This window comes from Rhinolophus ferrumequinum, chromosome X (genome assembly GCF_004115265.2).
Source record: "Rhinolophus ferrumequinum isolate MPI-CBG mRhiFer1 chromosome X, mRhiFer1_v1.p, whole genome shotgun sequence".
NCBI lineage: Eukaryota > Metazoa > Chordata > Mammalia > Chiroptera > Rhinolophidae > Rhinolophus > Rhinolophus ferrumequinum.
The window spans coordinates 39,216,138-39,222,804 of record NC_046284.1 but is presented as its reverse complement, the minus strand read 5'-3'; positions in this window follow the sequence as shown (position 1 = coordinate 39,222,804).

Here is a 6,667-nt window from a genome sequence, read left to right as displayed (position 1 = left end):
AAATTAGAAATGAACTACAGGAAAAAAAACGGAAGACACACCAATTCATGGAGGCTGAATAACATGTTACTAAATAATGAATGGGTCAAGCAGGAGATCAAGGAAGAAATCAAAAGATATCTCGAGACAAACGGAAATGAAAACACGACGACCCAAAATATATGGGATGCCGCGAAAGCAGTCCTAAGAGGGAAATTCATAGCGTTGCAGGCCTACCTAAAGAAACAAGAAACATCACTAATCAACAGTTTATCTTCACACTTAAGGGATCTGGAAAAAGAACAGCAAAATAAGCCCAAAGGGAGCACACGGAAGGAGATAAAGATCAGAGCAGAAATAAATGAAATAGAAACCAGAAAAAACAATACAAAAGATCAATGAATCCAAGAGTTGGTTCTTAGAGAAGATAAACCAAATTGACAAAACTTTAGCCAGACTCATTAAAAAAAAAGAGAGAGGACCCAAATTAATAAAATCTGATGATTTTTCATTCTATTTCTTTAAAAAATGCCATTGGGATTTTGATAGGGATTGCATTAAATCTGTATATTGCTTTGGGCAATATGGCCATTTTAACTGTTGATTCTTCCAATCCATGAGCACGGAATGTCTTTCCATTTCTTTGTGCCTTCAATTTCTTTCGAAAATGTCTGACAGTTTTCAGCGTATATGTCCTTCACATCCTTGGTTAAGTTTATTCCTAGGTATTTGATTCTTTTTGCTGCAATTGCAAAAGGAATTGTTTTTTGTTTTTTTGTTTTTTTTGTATTTCTTTTTCTGATATTTCATTGTTAGTGTATAGGAATGCATTGGACTCATGTACGTTGATTTTGTAGCTAGCAACTTTTCTGTATTCGTTGATTGTTTCGAATAGCTTTTTGGTGGAGTCTTTAGGGTTTTCTATACATAGCATCGTGTCGTTTGCAAAGAGTGATAATTTAACTACTTTATTCCCAATATGGATGTTTTTTATCTTTTTCTCTTGCCTGATTGCTCTGGCAAGGACTTCCAACACTATGTTGAAAAGCAGAGGTGATAGGGGAGAGCCCTGTCGTGTTCCTGAACGTAGAGCAAAGGGCTTTAATTTTTTTAACATTAATTATGAGATTAGATGACGGCTTGTCATATATGGCCTTTATTATGTTAAGGTATTTTCCTTCTGTACCTATTTTATTAAGTGTTTTAATTAAGTGTTGGAAGAGTTTGATCAGGATTCGTATTAGATCCTCTTTGAAGGTTTGGTAGAATTCACTAGTGAAGCCATCTGGTCCCGGGCTTTTGAATTTTGGAAGATTTTGGATGACTGACTCAATTTCATTACTGGTGATCGGTCTGTTTAGGTTTTCCAGTTCTTCATGGTTCAGCCTTGGACGGCTATATGTTTCTAAGAACTTGTCCATTTGTTTTATTAACATTTATTTTATTAACTGTTTTAATCATAAATGGATCTTGTATCTTGTCAAATGCTTTTTCTGCATCAATTGATATAATCATATGATTTTTGTCCTTTATTTTATTTATGTGATGTATCACATTGATGGATTGGGGGATGTTGAACCATCGTTGTGCCCCAGGGATGAACACCACTTGGTCGTGATGAATGATCTTTTTAATGCATTGTTGTATTCGATTTGCTAGAATTTTGTTTAGGATCTTTGCATCTGTATTCATCAGAGATATTGGTCTGTAGTTTTCTTTCTTTGTGTTGTCCTTACCAGGTTTTGGTATGATGGTAACGTTGGCCTCATAAAATAAGTTAGGGAGTACTGTCTCTTCTTCAATTTTTTGGAAGAGTTTGAGCAGGATTGGTATTAGATCCTCTTTGAAGGTTTGGTAGAATTCACTAGTGAAGGCATCTGGTCCCGTGGTCTGCATTTTGGAAGGTTTTGGATGACGGATTCAATTTCATTACTGGTGATCAGGCGGTTTAGATTTTCCAGTTCTTCATGGTTCAGCCTTGGTCGGCTATATGTTCCTAAGAACTTGTCCATTTCTTCTAGGTTATTGAAGTTGGTGGCATATAGTCCTTCATAGTATTCTTGGATGATCCTTTGTATTTCTGTGGTGTCCGTGATAACTTCCCCTTTTTCATTTCTGATTTTGTTAATTAGTGTTTTCTCTCTTTTTGTCTTAGTGACTCTAGCCAACGGTTTGTCAATTTTGTTAATCTTTTCAAAGAATCAGCTCTTTGTCACATTAATTTTTTCTATTGTCTTTTTGTTCTCTATTTCATTTAGTTCTGCTCTGATTTTTGTTATTTCCTTTCTTCTGCTGACCTTGGGTTTCACTTGTTCTTCTTTTTCTAGTTCTTTAAGGTGTAACACGAGGTTGTTTATTTGGGATTTTTCTTGTTTGTTGAGATAGGACTGTAATGATATAAATCTCCCTCTTAAAACTGCTTTCGCTGCATCCCAAAAATTATGGTAGGACATATTTTCATTGTCATTTTTTCTATGTATCTTTTGATTTCTCCTTTAATTTCTTCTTTGACCCAGTCGTTCTTTAAAAGTATGTTGTTTAATCTCCGTTTATTTGTGTTTTTCCTGCTTTCTTTTTGCAGTTGATATCCAATTTCAAATCATTGTGATCAGAGAATATGCTTGGTATGATTTCAATTTTCTTATATTTGCTGAGGCTGATTTTATGTCCCAATATATGGTCTATCCTGGAGAACGTTCCATGTACACTAGAAAAGAATATATAGTCTGATGTTTTAGGATGAAGTGCTCTATATATGTCAATTATGTCCATTTCATCTAATGTGTCATTTAGGGCTGCTATTTCGTTATTTATTTTCTGTTTGGATGATCTATCCATAGCTGTCAATGATGTATTTAGGTCCCCTAGTAGAATTGTGTTTTGATCAATTTCTCCCTTTAGTTATGTTAGTAGTTGCTTGGTATATTTCGGTGCTCCCTGATTGGGCACATAAATATTGACGACTGTTATATCTTCTTGTTGTATAGTCCCTTTTACCATTGTGAAATGTCCACCTTTGTCTCTTGTTATCTTTTTCACCCTGAAGTCTGTTTCATCTGATATCATTATGGCTACACCTGATTTCCTCTGGGTACTATTTGCTTGGAGTGTCAATTTCCACCATTTCACTTTGAGTCTATGCTTGTCCTTGTAGCTGAGATGTGTCTCTTGGAGACAGCATATGGTTGGGTTTAGTTTTTTGATCCAGTCTGCTACTCTGTGCCTTTTTATTGCGTTCAGTCCATTTACATTTAGGGTGATTATTGATATGTGAGGATTTCCTGTCGTTCTATCTTCAGTTTTCTGGTAAGGCTGTATCTCCATTGTTTCTTTGCTTTTTTGTTGTTGTCTATTATTTCTGAGTGGTGGTATTCTATAATGTTTCCCTCTGTTTCTACTTTTATTACAGTATGTATTTCAGTTCTAGATTTTTCTTGAGTGGTTACCGTTAACTTTAAGTAAAAGAAAGTTTGATATTTAGAATATTCTATTTTCTTCAACATGTTTACTTTCTCCATTCCCATACACTGGTTCAGGCTTTTACTCTCCCCCTTTTCATGTTTTCGTTGCCACAAATTGTCCCTGTTGATGGTGGTCGAATAGCCTCCTTTAGTATTTCTTGTAGTTCATGTTGTGTATTAGAAAATTCCCTCAGCTTCTCTATGTCTGGAAAGGTCTTTATTCCTCCTTCATGTCTAAAGGATATCTTTGCTGGATACATTATTCTTGGCTCATAATTTCTCTCTTTCAATAGTTTGAATGTTTGGTTCCACTGCCTCCTGGCTTGTAGAGTTTCTGCTGAAAAATCTGATGATAATCTAATGGGCTTTCCTTTCTAGGTTACTGTCTTCTTTTCCCTGGCTGCCTTGAGTATTCTTTCTTTGTCGTTGATTTTAGACAGCTTCAATACAATGTGCTTTAGAGAAGGGCTGTTGGGATTTAGGTAATTAGGTGTTCTATTTGCTTCTTGGATTCGAGGATCCAGTTCTTTCCACAAGTTTGGGAAGTTCTCATCAACAATTTGTTTGAGTATATTCTCTGTTCCCTTCTCTCTTTCTTCTCCTTCTGTTATGCCCATTTTTCTTATATTGCTCTTTCTGATGGAGTCAGAAAGTTCTTGTAGAGTTCTTTCATTTCTTTTAAGTCTCAAGTCTCTTTTTCGATCTGTGTAATTTCCAAGTTACTGTATTCGGTGTCACTGATTCCTTCCTCCATCTGATCAACTCTACTACCTAAGCTGGTTATTTCATTCTTAATTTCTTCCATTGAGTTCTTAATCTCCAGAAATTGTATTTGGTTGTTTTTTAGAATTTCAATCTCTTTTGTAAAATACTCATGTTGTTCCTTGATTGCGTTTCTGAGTTCATTAAAGTGCCTTTCTTTGTTTTCTTGCATCTCGTTGAGTTCTTTCAGAACTGCAATCTTGAATTCTCTGTTGTTTAAGTCACATATATAACTTTAAGTTCCCTTTTTGGAGACTTCTCACTTTCTTTCTGAGCTGTCTTCTCGCCTCGGTTATACATGGCAATTAGTGATTTAGTATTTCTTTTTTTTTTTAATTTATTGGGGTGACAATTGTTAGTAAAATTACATAGATTTCAGGTGTACATTTCTGTATCACATCATCTATAAATTACATTGTGTGTTCACCACCCAGAGTCAGTTCTCCTTCCATCACCATATATTTGATCCCCCTTACCCTCATCTCCCACTCCCCACCCCCTTACCTTCTGGTAAGCACTAAATTACGTTCCCCAGATTAATTTTCAAAACCCCATGGCCATCTTGTGGTTACTGATTGTTTTATAATCCCCTCACCTTCCCCTTTAGCCCCACCCCCCCAGCCCATCTAGCAACCCTCAGTTTTTTCTCTTTGTCTCCAAAACTGTTTCTGATTAGTTCATTCACTTATTCTTTTCTTTAGATTCCGCATATAAGTGAGATCATATGGTACTTATCTTTCTCTGTCTGACTTATTTCACTTAACATAATGTTCTCTAGGTCCATCCATGTTGTTGCAAATGGTAAGATTTCTTTCTTCTTTATGGCTGCGTAATACTCCATTGTATAAATGTACCACATTTTCTTAATCCAGTCATCTACCGATTGGCATTTCGGTTGTTTCCATGTCTTAGCTATTGTGTATAGTACTGCAATTAACATAGGAGTGCATAAAGATTTTTGAATTGCAGTTTTGGATTTCTCCGGAGAGATACCTAGGAGTGGAATTACTGGATCATAGGGTAGTTCCATTTTCGGATTTTTGAGATACCTCCATACTGTTTTCCATAGTGGCTGCACCAATCTGCAATCCCACCAACAGTGCACAAGCGTTCCCTTTTCTCCACATCCGCACCAGCACTTGTTGTTTGTTGATTTATTGATGATAGCCATTTTGACTGGGGTGAGGTGGTATCTCATTGTGGTTTTTATTTGCATTTCTCTAATGGTTAGTGAGGTTGAGCATTTCTTCATATGTCTGTTTGCCATCTGTATGTCCTTTTTAGAAAAATGTCTCTTCAAGTCCTCTGCCCATGTTTTAATTGGGTCGGTTTTTTTTTTGTTTTTTTTTGGCGTTGCGTTGAGTGATTTTTTTATAGATTTGTGATATTAATCCCTTATCAGATATATCATTGGCAAATATCTTTTCCCATTCAGTAGGATCCCTTTTTGTTTTATTGATGGTTTCCTTTGCTATGAAAAAAATTTTTAGTTTGATATAATCCCACATGTTTATTTTTTTTTTTACTTCCCTTGCGCGAGGGGATATACCAGTAAAAATCTTACTCCAGGTTATGTCTGAGAAGTTTCTTCCTATATTTTGTTCTAGGTATTTTATGGTTTCAGATCTTACACTTAAGTATTTAAGCCATTTTGAATTTATTTTTTATATGGTGTAAAGATGTGGTCCAGCTTCATTTTTTTGCATGTGTATGTCCTGGTTTCCCAGCACCACTTATTGAATAGACTGTCTTTACCCCACGGTACTTTCTTGCTTCCATTGTCATAGATTAAATGGCCATATATACATGGATTTATTTCTGGACTCTCTATTCTTTTCCATTGATCTATGTGTCTCTTTTTATGCCAGTACCATGCCATTTTGATTACTGTAGACTTGTAGTCAGGTATTTGAAGTCAGATATTGTTATACCTCCCACTTCGTTCTTATTTCTCAAGATTGCTGAGGCTATACAGGGTCTTTTATTGTCCTATATAAATTTTAGGATTATATGTTCTATTTCTGTGAAAAACGTCTCTGGTAGTTTGATTGGAATTGCGTTGAATGTGTATATCGCCTTAGGCAGTATGGACATTTTAACTATATTAATTCTTCCTATCCATGAACATGATATTTGTTTGCATCTACTTGTATCTTCTTTCATTCCTTTCTTCAGTGTCTTATAATTTTCTGAGTACAGATCTTTTACTTCTTTGGTTAAATTTATTCCCAGGTATTTTATAGTCTTTGGAGCAATTGTAAATGGGATTGTTTTTTTAATTTCTCCTTCTGATGTTTTATTATTGGTATGTACAAATGCAACTGATTTCTGAATATTAATTTTGTATCCTGCTACTTTACTAAATTCATCTATCAGCTCTAATAGCTTCTTGGTGGAGTCTTTAGTGTTCTCTCTATATAGTGTCATATCATCTGCATATAATGATAATTTTTCTTCCTCCTTAC